This window comes from Capra hircus, chromosome 5 (genome assembly GCF_001704415.2).
Source record: "Capra hircus breed San Clemente chromosome 5, ASM170441v1, whole genome shotgun sequence".
Taxonomy (NCBI): domain Eukaryota; kingdom Metazoa; phylum Chordata; class Mammalia; order Artiodactyla; family Bovidae; genus Capra; species Capra hircus.
Genome location: NC_030812.1, coordinates 57602339 through 57617814, shown reverse-complemented (window position 1 = coordinate 57617814; position 15476 = coordinate 57602339). Strand labels below are relative to the sequence as shown.

The 15476-nt window shown below is 37.8% G+C and overlaps 1 pseudogene; it reads left to right on the top strand.

The window, feature by feature from the left end:
- LOC102177597 lies at window positions 14344-15165 on the top strand (annotated as a pseudogene).

Below are 15476 nucleotides of genomic sequence, written 5' to 3'. Positions count from 1 at the left end.
AATGATAACTACCAGATAAAAATGACAAGAAAACTTAGTAGACACTTCATAAAGGAATTACATGAATAGTCAATAGGAACTTGGAAAGAAGCTCAAAATCATTATCATTAGAATATACAAATTGAAATGAGTCAAACATTCACTCTAATGGCCACTATTAGGATATAGGCTGACAATGTAAGTCACAAGGACAGAGAGCAACTGAAATTATCATTCAGTGCTGGTGGGCGTATGTGGAGTGGCACAACCGCTAGGGAAAACATTCTGGCAGTTTCTTAAAAAGTTAAACATAGTATCCCTATGTCTCAGCTATTACTCTCCTATTTACCTAAGAAAAATGGAAATTGACTTCCCCCAAAATGATATACATGATTGTTTGTAGCCACTTGACTCATAGAGCTCAAAATTGCAAATATGTCAAATGCTTGTTTAAAACAAACCAGAGAATTCATTCATGTTGATGTATGGCAAAACCAATACAATATTTTAAAGTAAAATAAAATTAAATAAAAAACAGAGAAACATATTCTAGTTTATTCATACAGTTAAAAACCCACTCAACTGTGCAAAAGTATAAACTGCTAAAACAACTAAAATAGAAAATTTCAAAAACATTATGCTAAGTGAAAGATATCAGACACAAAACAGTACATGCTGTGTTCCCTAAATTTAACAATCTAGAAAGGGAAAAAAAAACCTGTAGTGACAAAATGCAGGTCAATGATTAAATGAGATCAAAGTGAGCTATACACTGGAAGCAAGATGAGGGAATGCTTTGGGGATTTGGGAGACATTATATATCTTGCAGTGTGGTAATTACTTGGATGGCTATATTTTTCAAAATGTGTCAAATTTTACAGTTAAAATGGATGCATTTCATTGTATATAATTTATATCCAAATAAAACTGATTTGAAAAGCAACGAAAATGAGGAAATTGTCTTCAATATGTACCTCACATAAATAAATATTTTGGGATTTCCCTGGTGGTCCAGTGGTTAAGACTCTGTAATTTCATTGCTGAGGGCCAAGGGTTCAATCCATGGTCAGGGAACTAAGATCCTGCATGCCTCATGCATCATCTGGCTAAATAAATACATATTTGGGAAGTAAGTATTGACTATGCCAAAGCCTTTGACTGTGTGGATCACAATAAACTGCAGAAAATTCTGAAAGAGATGGGAATACCAGACCACCTGACCTGCCTCTTGAGAAATCTGTATGCAGGCCAGGAAGCAACAGTTAGAACTGGACATGGAATAACAGACTGGTTCTAAATAGAAGAAGGAGTGTGTCAAGGCTGTATATTGTCACCCTGCTAATTTAACTTCTATGCAGAGTACATCATGAGAAACGCTGGACTGGAAGAAACACAAGCTGGAATCAAGATTGCCGGGAGAAATATCAATAACCTCAGATATGCAGATGACACCACCCTTATGGCAGCAAGTGGAGAGGAACTAAAAAGCCTCTTGATGAAAGTGAAAGAGGGAAGTGAAAAAGTTGGCTTAAAGCTCAACATTCAGAAAACGAAGATCATGGCATCCGGTCCCATCACTTCATGGGAAATAGATGGGGAAACAGTGAAAACAGTGTCAGACTTTATTTTTGGGGGCTCCAAAATCACTGCAGATGGTGACTGCAGCCATGAAATTAAAAGACTCTTACTCCTTGGAAGAAAAGTTATGACCAACCTAGATAGTATATTCAAAAGCAGAGACATTACTTTGCCGACTAAGGTCCGTCTGGTCAAGGCTATGGTTTTTCCAGTAGTCATGTATGGATGTGAGAGGTGGACTGTGAAGAAGGCAGAGCACTGAAGAATTGATGCATTTGAACTCTGGTGTTGGAGAAGACTCTTGAGAGTGCCTTGGACTGCAAGGAGGTCCAACCAGTCCATTCTGAAGGAGATCAACCCTGGGATTTCTTTGGAAGGAAGGATGCTAAAGCTGAAACTCCAGTACTTTGGCCACCTCATGCGAAGAGTTGACTCATTGGGAAAGACTTTGATGCTGAGAGGGATTGGGGGCAGGAGGAGAAGGGGACGACAGAGGATGAGATGGCTGGATGGCACCACTGGCTAGATGGACGTGAGTCTGCGTGAACTCTGGGAGTTGGTGATGGACAGGGAGGCCTGGCGTGCTGCGATTCATGGGGTCACAAAGAATCAGACACAACTGAGTGACTGAACTGAACTGAAGTATATGAAAATGACATATGACTGCAAACAGACATGTAGGCACCCACAAAGAGTCCAAATGAGATGGCAAAAAATTGGAATTCTTATACACTCTCCACAGGAGTGTAATTGGTACATGCACTTTGTAAAATACACTGCATGATCAGCAATTAAAACCTTAGGTATATTATCACAAGCAACATATGTATATGTTTTAAAAAAAAACTGTATGCAAGATATTCTTATCAATGCTATGGAAAACAGGAAGACCTGGTGATGTGCCCTCATTGTAATGTGTTACATATCAAACTTTTAAAAAGTGAAACAGAAATTTCCAGAAAATATCAAAGTGAATTTATCACCAGCATATCAAACTGAAAATAAAAAACTGTTCTTTATAGCTAAGAAACATAATGAGTCCTATTCTTGAAGGTGCCATAAGAAACAAAGAATAGATATTAATATAAGGAGGAAATTGTAAGTTTGAATACACAGTGTCTGAAATAGTGAAAACAGCTTACAGGGCTTAAATATAGAGAGAAATTTAAGAAAAACAAATATTTCTGAAAAATTAATATTTTCCAGCATAACTGTTGAAAAGACTGAGGATTTTTAGTAAATTTGTTTTAGCTTAGTCAAATAAAGTGGTGTAACAAATTGCCTGCTTTATTATTACTCCAGAATCTTTAAAAGTAGGCAAGTTAGACTCATATTTTTAAAACTCTTGAGGGAATCCAATATAGAAAATACTGCATCAGGCTTTCAGTTCAATTCAGTCACTCAGTCGTGTCCGACTCTTTGCGACACCATGAATTGCAGCACGCCTGGTCTCCCTGTCCATCACCAACTCCCGGAGTTTACCCAAACTCATGTCCATTGAGTTGGTGATGCCATCCAACCATCTCATCCTCTGTCATACCCTTCTCCTCCTGCCCTCAATCTTTCCCAACATCAGGGTCTTTTCAAATGAGACAGCTCTTTGCATCAGGTGGCCAAAGTATTGGAGTTTCAGCTTCAACATCAGTCCTTCCAATGAACACCCAGGACTGATCTTCTTTTGGATGGACTGGTTGGATCTCCTTGCAGTCCAAGGGACTCTCAAGAGTCTTCTCCAACACCACAGTTCAAAAGCATCAGTTCTTAGGCGCTCAGCTTTCTTTATAGTCCAGCTCTACATCCATACATGACTACTGAAAAAACCATAGCCTTGACTAGACAGACCTTTGTTGGCAAAGTAACACTGTGCTTTTTAATATGCTGTCTAGGTTGGTCATAACTTTCCTTCCAAGGAGTAAGCGTCTTTTAATTTCATGGCTGCAGTCACCATCTGCAGTGATTTTGGAGACACCCAAAATAAATTCAGCCACTGTTTCCACTGTTTTCTTGTTTATTTGCCATGAAGTGTTGGGACTGGATGGCATGATCTTAGTTTTCTGAATGTTGAGCTTTAGGTTTTGAAAAAAAAAAAAATCAAAATTCTGCAAAAACATTAACTATACTTTACTTGAAAATAAAGTGTTGACGGATTGTCCTCTACCTTGATCATGGTGATGGTTTCACTGATGTAGCATAAGTACAAACTCATCAAATTGTATACGTTAAACATGTACATTTTTTTATATCAACCACATCTTCCAATAACAGATGCTGAAAAAATTATAAACTGGAGAGGAAGAATTTGTAATCATCTTTATACTTTTAACACATTTAGGATTAGAGAAATTAGGACTTCCCTAGAAATGCACATGAAAAAGAATCTGCCTGCAATGCAGCAGAGCAAGATTCAGTCCCTGGATCTGGAAGATCCCCGGAAGACGGCGTGGCAACCCATTCCAGTATTCTTGCCTGGAGAGTCCTATGGGCAGAGGAGACTTGTGGGCTACAATCTATGGGGTTCAAAGACTCAGACATGACTCAGTGACTAACACTTTAACTCTAGAGAAGTTTGTTTCACAAAAGAGCACATTAGGGCTACAATCTAAGAACTCTGTACCTATATAGTGTAAGAACCTGTGAGAGTTTTTAAACATCCAAATTTGACTTATTTTTAAGTTATGGTATTTTATTACTAGAGTATCTATACTGTCATTTGATCTTTGCTGTAGTTCAGTCCATCACTCAGTCATGTCCAACTCTTTGCAACACCATGGACTGCAGCATGCTAGGCTTTTTCCTGTCCTTCTCTATTTCCTGGAGTTTGCTCAAACTCATGTCCATTGTTTTGGTGATGCTGTCGAACTATCTCATCCTCTATTGTCCCCTTCTCCTCCTGCCTTCAATCTTTCCCATCATCGGGGTCATTTCCAATGAGTCAGCTCTTTGCATCAGGTGGCCTAAGTATTGGAACCTAAGCTTCAGTATCACTTCTTCCAATAAATATTCAGGTTTAATTTCCTTTAGGATTGACTGGCTTGATCTCCTTACAGTCCAAGGGACTCTTCAGAGTCTTCTCTAGCATCACAGTTCAAAGGCATCAATTCTTTGGCACTCAGCCTTTTTTATTGTCCAGCTCTCACATCCGTACACGACTACTGGAAAAACAATAGCTTTGACTATACAGACACTTGTCGGTAAAGTAATGATCTTACTTGATCTTAGATGTCTTGCATTAGATAACATATCTAAATATGGTATTGGAAAATATTAGGAAGTATTAATAAATTTTAAATTACAGGTTTAGGGTAGCCTTGATAATTTATTTAGTACCCTGATTTTGACTAAATTCTAAGATGTTTACCATAAGCCCAGAAAAATATTCAAAAGAACTGGCAATGGGAAAATAAAATTGGAAAGATTGAATTTGTTCTATTTTAAAGAGAACTGATTTTCTCACTTGAGGGATATGATGATAGGTGTTGTTAACCAAAGGCTTAAGAGTAAGTGGATCTGATTAAGAGAAGATATTAGGATAAGGATGTGGAAAAATTAGGAAGAAATACATAGTCCTTACTCTTTATATTCTTTGCAAATGGATGTTTATTCTATTATGAAATAATTTTCCTAAAGTTAAAAAAAAAATGAGGCATACAATTATTCAATAAACACATGTAAAATATTTTCTTTTATTTAAATAGACAAGTAAGATGGTAAGTCTGCTGTTCCAGAGAAGAAATCAAGGAATAAATATATGATCAAAAGACTACTGCTAAATATCTATTAGAAACTGAAAATACCTAATACATATTGGATAGGTTAACATCACATAATAAAGTTGTACTTCACAGTGTCTGGAATATATAGCAAAGTCAAATACCTACATATTTTACTGTATATTAAATAATTTTTGGACAAACCTATTTACAATCAGATTGCAAAGACAGGCAATCACTGTCAGGCTTTATTTCTAAGATTTGGACATTTTTCTCAGTCTTTTAGTTCTGCTAACTCCTGACTTGCCTCCTACCTATTCTCGGCATGATGGGTGGATTTTGAACAAGGATATGCTATATTAGTTCCATCCTATCCTATTCCATTTCCTGTCATGCACTGTCTACAGACAGATTTCAGACTCTTAGAAGTCATTTAGCAAAAGGATCTGTCCCAGGTGGTGGGGTAGATGTGGATTTCTAGCACTGCCTACCTAGAGAAATAACTCAAGATTTTCTTACGGGATATTCATAGCTATGTTTTCAATACCTCTATATAAAACTGGTATTTTCATTTCCATTTGCTTGCCTAATCCTAGTTGATTCAGAACTCAAGCAAAAAAATAAGGGTGGAATTCCTTCAGAACCCATAATCCCAAAAGTGTGAAAGAGAGACCCAGACACTTTTGTATTATGTAAGTGATACTACAAATTGGAAGCCAAATGTGACAATACACTTCAAAATTCTAAAATGTAAGGCCTCATCCTCAATATTGTAAGGTTAAAAAACAAACAAATAAATAAATAAAATGTAAGACCTTTGCCTCAGAAATTCCTTTTCTGATAAAATAAACTAAGGAAATAAAAGACTTTTATACAAAACATAATATGTACTTTTATAATAGCTAAATATGAGAAGCTTTATTAAATAATGATTTATCCAGAAGAGGTACAATACAGAAAAATTATAATAAAAATATATATTTTGCCATGTAAATATTTACAGTTTTTGGCTTAGAAATTGATTGTAAGTATACAACTTTCATATATATATATAATATACTTGTGTAAATATTTTCCATTGAAAACATAGACATAAAGCCACTTTGTTGTGTTTTCTTAATACTTTGTCATCTATGGATTGAAGAGTATCCAGAAATATGTTTTCATCAGGACATTATTGTTTTACTCTTGGCATGTGTCTAATAAAATTGCAGCATCCTATTTTCTCCAGGGACCTGATTCCAACTGCTGCCTCTGTCAGGTATTTTGCCAAAATTCAGTGCACATTAGATTCATTAGTCATGTTTGAGCTTTAGTCAGGGACTACTGTCTATTTATCCAAACAGAAGGCTCCTGCACATCCATGAGTCTGAGACAATAAAACATTCATTTTATTCACTGTGTAAAAATCTATCCTTGCTGAGAGACATCAGCAATTACCATTTTCAAAACCTTCTAAGAATCAACTTATACTTCTCAGATATTTTAAATAAATGATTTTTTTTTACTTCAACTTAAAGACAAAAGACCTTTCTTCGTAGGTCTAAATGGAATAGAACCTCAATGAGAGTCAGCTGACAACTCAGAGAGCACTATCTACTGCAAAAACTGCCTGTAAATATGTATGTCCTCAAGAGAAGGGCATTTGTGCATGTGTTTGAGACCATTTATACTTTCAATTTCATCTTGGGGATGATTATGATTACACAGCTAAATAAAGTCATGGTTAACTTCCACTGGAATAAGTTCTTTGATAATTTCGGTTTCTTTCTTCATTCACCATTCTAGTTCCTTGGTGTCTGCAAACTATCAGACTTATCTATTTAAAACTCAGAGATGGCAATACATTAATCTGGATATATCTAAAAAGAAAATCAGTATTTCTAACAGAGTTTACCTTTAGAGAAATTAAATTCAAAGCTACAGTAGAACCAGACATATCATAGGTTCTCAATATGTTTTGAAAGAATTCATGAGTACTCATTAGAACAGTAGGAACAAAGAAAAGTGACCTTCATATGATATCACTCTTATGAATCAATACAGATTTATACCAACATGTAATTATAATCTACTTAGAGTGCCAAATTTCCAACAATGTTGCCATCAGTGATAAAATTATAGTGAGCTAATGATAAATGCAAATTTTTTTTGAAATATACCAAACAGAAAATACACCTGAACAAAAGTGGTTTACCAGAACATTCACTTAACATCTGGGATCACAGAAGGTAAAAATCAGTGACTAGAAAGGGAGGACAGTTTGGGGATCTGGAGCTATGGTCTGAGTTAGGATGCCACAGTGAAACACTGAGAGCTTCAGAATTTTCTCAGCTTAGTTCAGAGGGCCAATTCCTTTATCATACGATCCAATAGGGTATCTAATTACAAGCTAGTAATTCTCCCTTTGATTCTAGATACTCCCATGGATGGAGGAGCCTGGTGGGCTGCAGTCCATGGGGTCGCTGAGGGTCGGACATGACTGAGCAACTTCACTTTCACTTTTCACTTTCATGCATTGGATAAGGACATGGCAACCCACTCCAGTGTTCTTGCCTGGAGAATCCCAGGGACAGGGGAGCCTGATGGGCTGCCATCTCTGGGGTCTCACAGAGTCGGACACGACTGAAGCAACTTAGCAGCAGCAGCCCCTGTTCTATAGATATGCCTATTAATCATTGATAATTTATTTTCTATCTATCATAGTGTGATGCTGATGTTTCTTACTGTCTTCATAGAAATAACACGGCTTGTTTCACCAGAACTTAGGAGAACACATCTGTAGGTTTCTTGTGGGATAGATTGCAAACAATAAGTGAAGTGACTCATATAACAAACAAGTTTATTTTTCAATTGAAAATTCTTTACTCCTTGGAATGGATGAAAAATAAATGACATAAATTCTTCACTTAGAAAAGAAACTGCTACCCAAGTAATTAATCAATAACAGCTGAGTGAGAAATGTAGAATACCTATTGCCTCATGTCCACAATTGCAGGTCTGAACTCTGCTCTCAATATTTCTCCACACAACACTAAACAGGTTATCTACCAGCTTTATACAGAACACAAGAAAGGAACACAATAGCTGTAAGGATTTCCAGGTGGTGCTACTGGTAAATAACACTCCTGCCAATACAGGAGAAGTAAGAGATGTAAGTTTGATCCTCGGGTTGGGAAGAACCCCTGGAGGAGGGCAAGGCAACCTGCTTTAGTACTCTTGCCTGGAAAATCCGATGGCCAGATGAGCCTAGTGGGCTACACTCCATTGGGTCACAGAGTCAGAAATGACTGAAGAGACATAGCATGCACATACACATGGAGCAAAAAGAAAAGGAGGAAGAGGAGAAAGAAAATGAAGGAGAGAAATAAGGAGGGGTAGTGGCTTTCACTCACCATCTAGTAGGCACTGTGCATGGATTATCTCAATCAACATACACAATTATTTCATGACTAAATATCATTGGGGACACTGAGGATAAAAAGGAAAGGACATATAAGAACATTGTGTCTTACTCGAGATTGTGCATAAATCCCAGGAAATAAATTTTTCATTGTACATCACTCCACAGGAAAGTAAGAGAGTCAATCATACCTGTTTAACAACCAGGGCAGTCTCAAAAGGTCAGTAAAACTTTACCATTCAGTTCAATTCAGTTCAGTCACTCAGTCATGTCCACCTCTTTGCGACTCCATGGACTGCAGCATGCCAGGCCTCCCTGTCCATCACCAGCTTCCGGAGTTTACCCAAACTCATGTCCATTGAGTTGGTGATGCCATCCAACCATCTCATCCTCTGTCATACCCTCCTCCTCCTTCCCTCAATCTTTCCCAGCATCACGGTCTTTTCAAATGAGTCAGTTCTTCGCATCAGGTGACCAAAGTGGGGTTTCAGCTTCAACATCTGTCCTTCCAATGAACACCTAGGACTGACCGCCTTTAGGATGGACTGGTTGGATCTCCTTGCTGTCCAAGGGACTTGCAACAGTCTTCTCCAAAACCATAGTTCAAAAGCATCAATTCTTTGGTGCTCAGGTTTCTTTATAGTCCAACTCTCACATCCATACAGGACCACTGGAAAAACCATAGCCTTAACTAGATGGACTTTGCAAACTAATGTCTCTGCTTTTTAATATGCTGTCTATTTTGGTCATAACTTTCCTTCCAAGGAGTAAGCGTCTTTTAATTTCATGGCTGCAGTCACCATCTGCAGTGATTTTGGAGTCCCCCAAAATAAATTTAGCCACTGTTTCCATTGTTTCACCATCTATTTGACATGAAATGATAGGACTGGATGCCATGATCTTAGTTTCCTGAATGTTGAGGTTTAAGCCAACTTTTTCATTCTCCACTTTCACTTTCATCAAGAGGCTCTTTAGTTCTTTGCTTTCTGCCATAAGGGTGATGTCATCTGCATATCCGAGGTTATTGATATTTCTCCTGGCAATCTTGACTCCAGCTTGTGCTTCTTCCAGCCCAGCATTTTTCATGATGTACTCTGCATATAAGTTAAATAAGCAGGGTGACAATATACAGCCTTGATGTACTCCTTTTCCTATTTGGAACCAGTCTATTGTTCCATGTCCAGTTCTAACTGTTGCTTCCTGACCTGCATACAGATTGCTCAAAAAGCAGGTCAGGTGGTCTGGTATTCCTATCTCTTTCAGAATTTTCCAGTTTGTTTTGATCCACACAGTCAAAGGTTTTGGCATAGTCAATAAAGCAGAAGTAGATGTTTTTCTGGAACTCTCTTGCTTTTTCCATGATCCAGCAGATGTTGGCAATTTGTTCTCTAGTTCCTCTGCCTTTTCTAAAACCAGCTTGAACATCTGGAAGTTCACGGTTCAGATATTGTTGAAGCCTGGCTTGGAGAATTTTGAACATTACTTTACTAGCGTGTAAGATGAGTGCAATTGTGGGATAGTTTGGGCATTCTTTGGCATTGCCTTTCATTGGGATTGGAATGAAAACGGACCTTTTCCAGTCCTGTGGCCACTGCTGAGTTTTCCAAATTTGCTGGCATGTTGAGTGCAGCACATTCACAGCATCATCTTTTAGGATTTAAAATAGCTCAACTGGAATTCCATCACCTCCACTAGCTATGTTCCTATTGATGCTTCTTAAAGCCCACTTAACTTTACATTCAGGATGTCTGGCTCTAGGTGAGTGATCACACCATCATGATGATCTGAGTCATGAAGCTCCTTTTGTGCAGTTCTTCTGTGTATTCTTCCCACCTCTTCTTAATATCTGCTTCTGTTTGGTCCATACCATTTCTGTCCTTTATTGAGCCTATCTTTGCATGAAATATTCCCTTGGAGGCTCTAGTTTTGTTGAATTTTACCATTAGCCTCATTTAAAAACAAAAATCTTCTTAAAGATCATTCTACAGACCTGCTAGATCACTTTAAAGAAAATATATCTGATGTTTAAGACAAATACGATTTTATTTATATATTGAAATATTTATTAACTGAAAATACCTTATTAATCAAAATCTTGTGTATTTTAAATTCAAATTTCATGAAGATGTTCCTTATCCCCCTCTTCAGAAACCTTACCTAAAACCTAAATGATTTCACTTCCATGTAACTGAGAGTTGAATTGAATTTTAAGGAAATACCTAGTATAGGATAACTTTTTTAAAATATAAATTTATGTATTTTAATTTGAGGTTAATTACTTTAAAATATTGTATTGGTTTTGCCATACATCAGCATGAATCCGCCACAGGTATACACGTGTTCCCCAGCCTGAACCTTCCTCCCTCCTCCCGCCCTGTAACATCCTTCTGGGTCATCCCAATGCACCAGCCTCAAGCATCCAGTATCATGCATCGAACCTGGACTGGCGATTCATTTCATATATGACATTATACATGTTTCAATGCCATTCTCCCAAATCACCTCACCCTCGCCCTCTCCCACAGCGTCCAAAAGACTGTTCTATACATCTGTGTCTCTTTTGCTGTCTCGCATACTAGGTTATCGTTACCATCTTTCTAAATTCCATACATATTTGTTAGTATACTGTATTGATGTTTTTCTTTCTAGCTTACCTCACTCTGTATAATAGACTCCAGTTTCATCCACCTCATTAGAACTAATTCAAATGTATTCTTTTTAATAGCTATGTAATACTCCATTGTGTGTATGTACCACAGCTTTCTTATCCATTCGTCTGCTGATGGACATCTAGGTTGCTTCCATGTCCTGGCTATTATAAGCAGTGCTGCAATGAACATTGCAGTACACGTATCTCTGTCAATTCTGGTTTCTTCGGTGTGTATGCCCAGCAGGGGGATTGCTGGGTCATAAGGCAGTTCTATTTCCAGTTTTTTAAGGAATCTCCACACACTCTCCATAGTGGCTGTACTAGTTTGCGTTCCCACCAACAGTGTAAGATGGTTCCTTTTCTCCACACCCTCTCCAGCATTTATTGTAGACTTTTGGATTGTACCCATTCTGACTGGCATGAAATGGTACCTCATTGTGGTTTTGATTTGCATTTCTCTGATAATGAATGATGTTGAGCATCTTTTCATGTGTTTTTTAGCCATTTGTATGTCTTCTTTGGAGAAATATCTATTTAGTTCTTTGGCCCATTTTTTGATTGGGTCATTTATTTTTCTGGAATTGAGCTGCAGGAGTTGCTTGTATATTTTTGTGAGAAATATAGATCAATGGAACAAAGTAGAAAGCCCAGATATAAATCGATTCACATGTGGACACCTTATCTTTGACAAAGGAGGCAAGAATATACAATGGAGTAAAGACAATCTCTTTAACAAGTGGTGCTGGGAAAACTGGTCAAACACTTGTAAAAGAATGAAACTAGATCACTTTCTAACACCACACACAAAAATAAACTCAAAATGGATTAAAGATCTAAATGTAAGACCAGAAACTATAAAACTCTTAGAGGAGAACATAGGCAAAACACTCTCTGACATAAATCACAGCAGGATCCTCTATGATCCACCTCCCAGAATACTGGAAATAAAAGCAAAAATAAACAAATGGGATCTAATTAAAATTAAAAGCTTCTGCACAACAAAGGAAAATATAAGCAAGGTGAAAAGACAGCATTCAGAATGGGAGAAAATAATAGCAAATGAAGCAACTGACAAACAATTCATCTCAAAAATATACAAACAACTTCTGCAGCTCAATTCCAGAAAAATAAACGACCCAATCAAAAAATGGGCCAAAAAACTAAATAGACATTTCTCCAAAGAAGACATACGGATGCCTAACAAACACATGAAAAGATGCTCAACATCAATTATTATTACAGAAATGCAAATCAAAACCACAATGAGGTACCACTTCACACCAGTCAGAATGTCTGCGATCCAAAAATCTGCAAGCAATAAATGCTGGAGAGGGTATGGAGAAAAGGGAACCCTCCTACACTGTTGGTGGGAATGCAAACTAGTACAGCCACTATGGAGAACAGTGTGGAGATTCCTTAAAAAATTGCAAATAGAACTACCTTATGACCCAGCAATCCCACTTCTGGGCATACACACCGAGGAAACCAGAATAGAAAGAGACACATGTACCCCAATGTTCATCGCAGCACTGTTTATAATAGCTAGGACATGGAAACAACCTAGATGTCCATCAGCAGATGAATGGATAAGAAAGCAGTGGTACATATACACAATGGAGTATTACTCAGCCATTAAAAAGAATTCATTTGAAACAGTTCTGGTGAGATGGATGAAACTGGAGCCGATTATACAGAGTGAAGTAAGCCAGAAAGAAAAACACCAATACAGTATACTAACACATATATATGGAATTTAGAAAGATGGCAATGACAACCCTGTATGCAAGACAGGAAAAAAGACACAGATGTGTACAACGGACTTTTGGACTCAGAGGGAGAGGGTGGGATGATTTGGGAGAAAGGCATTCTAACATGTATACTATCATGTAAGAATTGAATCGCCAGTCTATGTCTGACGCAGGATACAGCATGCTTGGGGCTGGTGCATGGGGATGACCCAGAGAGATGTTATGGGGAGGGAGGTGGGAGGGGGGTTCATGTTTGGGAACACATGTAAGAATTAAAGATTTTAAAATCAAAAAAATAAAAAACTAAAAAAAATAAAGAAAGAAAGAAAAAAATAGCATAACTCTTAATTAATAACATTTCAAAACATTTTTTTCCACAACACCTAGGGGAGAATTAATCATATGTGGTCTTTAGGAAAATGATTCTGATTCTGTGGTTTTACAATACTAATTGTGGGGAAGCAATGATATATGCTAAGTATATGTTAATATACTTTCATATATTATATATATAAAATATATATATTTCATATATATAAGGGCTTCTCTGGTGGCTCAGATGATAAAAAATCTGCTTCATTGCAGGAGACCTGGGTTCGATGCCTGGATCAGGAAGTTCCCCTAGAGAAGGAAATGTCAAACCATTCCAGTATTTTTGCCTGAAAAATTCCATGGATGGAGGAGCCTGGTGGGGTAGAATCCATGGTGTTGCAGAGTTGGACATGACTGAACGAATTTGACTCAATATACTTTCACAATATTTTAGCTATAAGATAAAGATACCCAGGGTAGAATTAGTGTCATGAGAAATAAATGATACCAGGTGCTTGGGGCTGGTGCACTTAGATGACCCAGAGGGATGGTATGGGGAGGGAGGAGGGAGGGGGTTTCAGGATGGGGAACACGTGTATACCTGTGGCAGATTCATGTTGATGTATGGCAAAACCAATACAATCTTGTGAAGTAATTAACCTCCAATTAAAATAAATAAATTTATATTTAAAAAAACAAAGAGTGGATGCACCCAGAAAAAAAAAATTCTCATGAACTCTTAAAATATCCTAAATAATTTCAGCCTAAATTAAACCAATCCAAGCCATTGCAAAAGAAAGCATCATAATTTCATTAAACGTATAAACAGAAATGTTCTATATAAGCTATATATAAGTACATTTTAGGAACACATTAAAAGAAAAAACAGACTCTCACTAGGCACCCTTCTGTGAGTGACATCATGTTTAAATCCTGTGTGGCAATTGGTGATGCACTGCCTTGATGCCCAAGTCCAACTTCTTCCTTAAAATCGCCCAACTCCTGGATGATTATTCAAAGTGCTTCATTTTTGGAGTAGACAATGTGGACTCCAAGTACATGCAGCAGGTCTGCATGTCCCTCCAAGGGAAAGCAATAGTGCTGATGGGTAGGGAATGGTGATCCACAAGGTCATCCAAGGACATCTGGAAAACAACCCAGCTTTGGAGAGACTGTTGCCTCACATCCAGGGGAACCTGGGCTATGTGTTCACCAAGCAGGACCTCACTGAAATCAGGGACATGCTGCTGGCCATATTGCCAGCTGCCACCTGTGCTGGTGCCATAGCCCTTTGTGAAGTTACTGTGCCATCCCAGATCACTGGTCTGGAGCCTGAGAAGACCTCCTTCTTCAAGGCTTTAGGATTTGCCACTAAAATCTCCAAGGTCCCCATTGAAATCCCGAGTAATGGGCCTCTGATTAAGACTGGAGACAAAGTAGGAGTCAGGAAAGCCATGCTTCTGAACATCTTCCCCTTCTCCTTTGGGCTGATCATCCCAGTAGGTGTTCGACAGTGGTAGCATCCACAGTCCTGAAGTGCTTGACATCACAAAGGAAACTTGGCATTCTCACTTCCTGGAAGGTGTCTGCAATATTGCCTGCATATGTCCACAGGTTCGTTACCCAACTGCTGTAGCCATACCCCATTCTATCATCAATGGTTGCAAGCAGGTCCTGGCTCTGTCTGAAGAGATTGATTACACTTTCCAACGTGATGAAAAGGTCAAGGCATTCTTGGCTGATCCATCTGCGTTTGTGGCTGCCAGCAGCCTCCACCAAGATTGAGGTAAAGCAAGAGTCAGAGGAGTTGAATAAGGATATGGAATTTGGTTTCTGACTAATCACCAAAAAGCAGCCAACTCAGCCAGATTTGTTTGTGAAACAAGGAAATAAAAATTTGCTTCTCTTACAAAGAAGAAATAGATTAAGACCAATTAGAGTTGAATCTACTTACAAAAGAGAAGCTATATTTCAATAAAATTTATTCACATATCTTATCACATCAATTTTTAAACATAGACATCATAAGAATGTGGAGAAGAGAAATATCTTTTCTACTGAGAGGAAATACAGTTAGTAAATAAATACATAGAAAA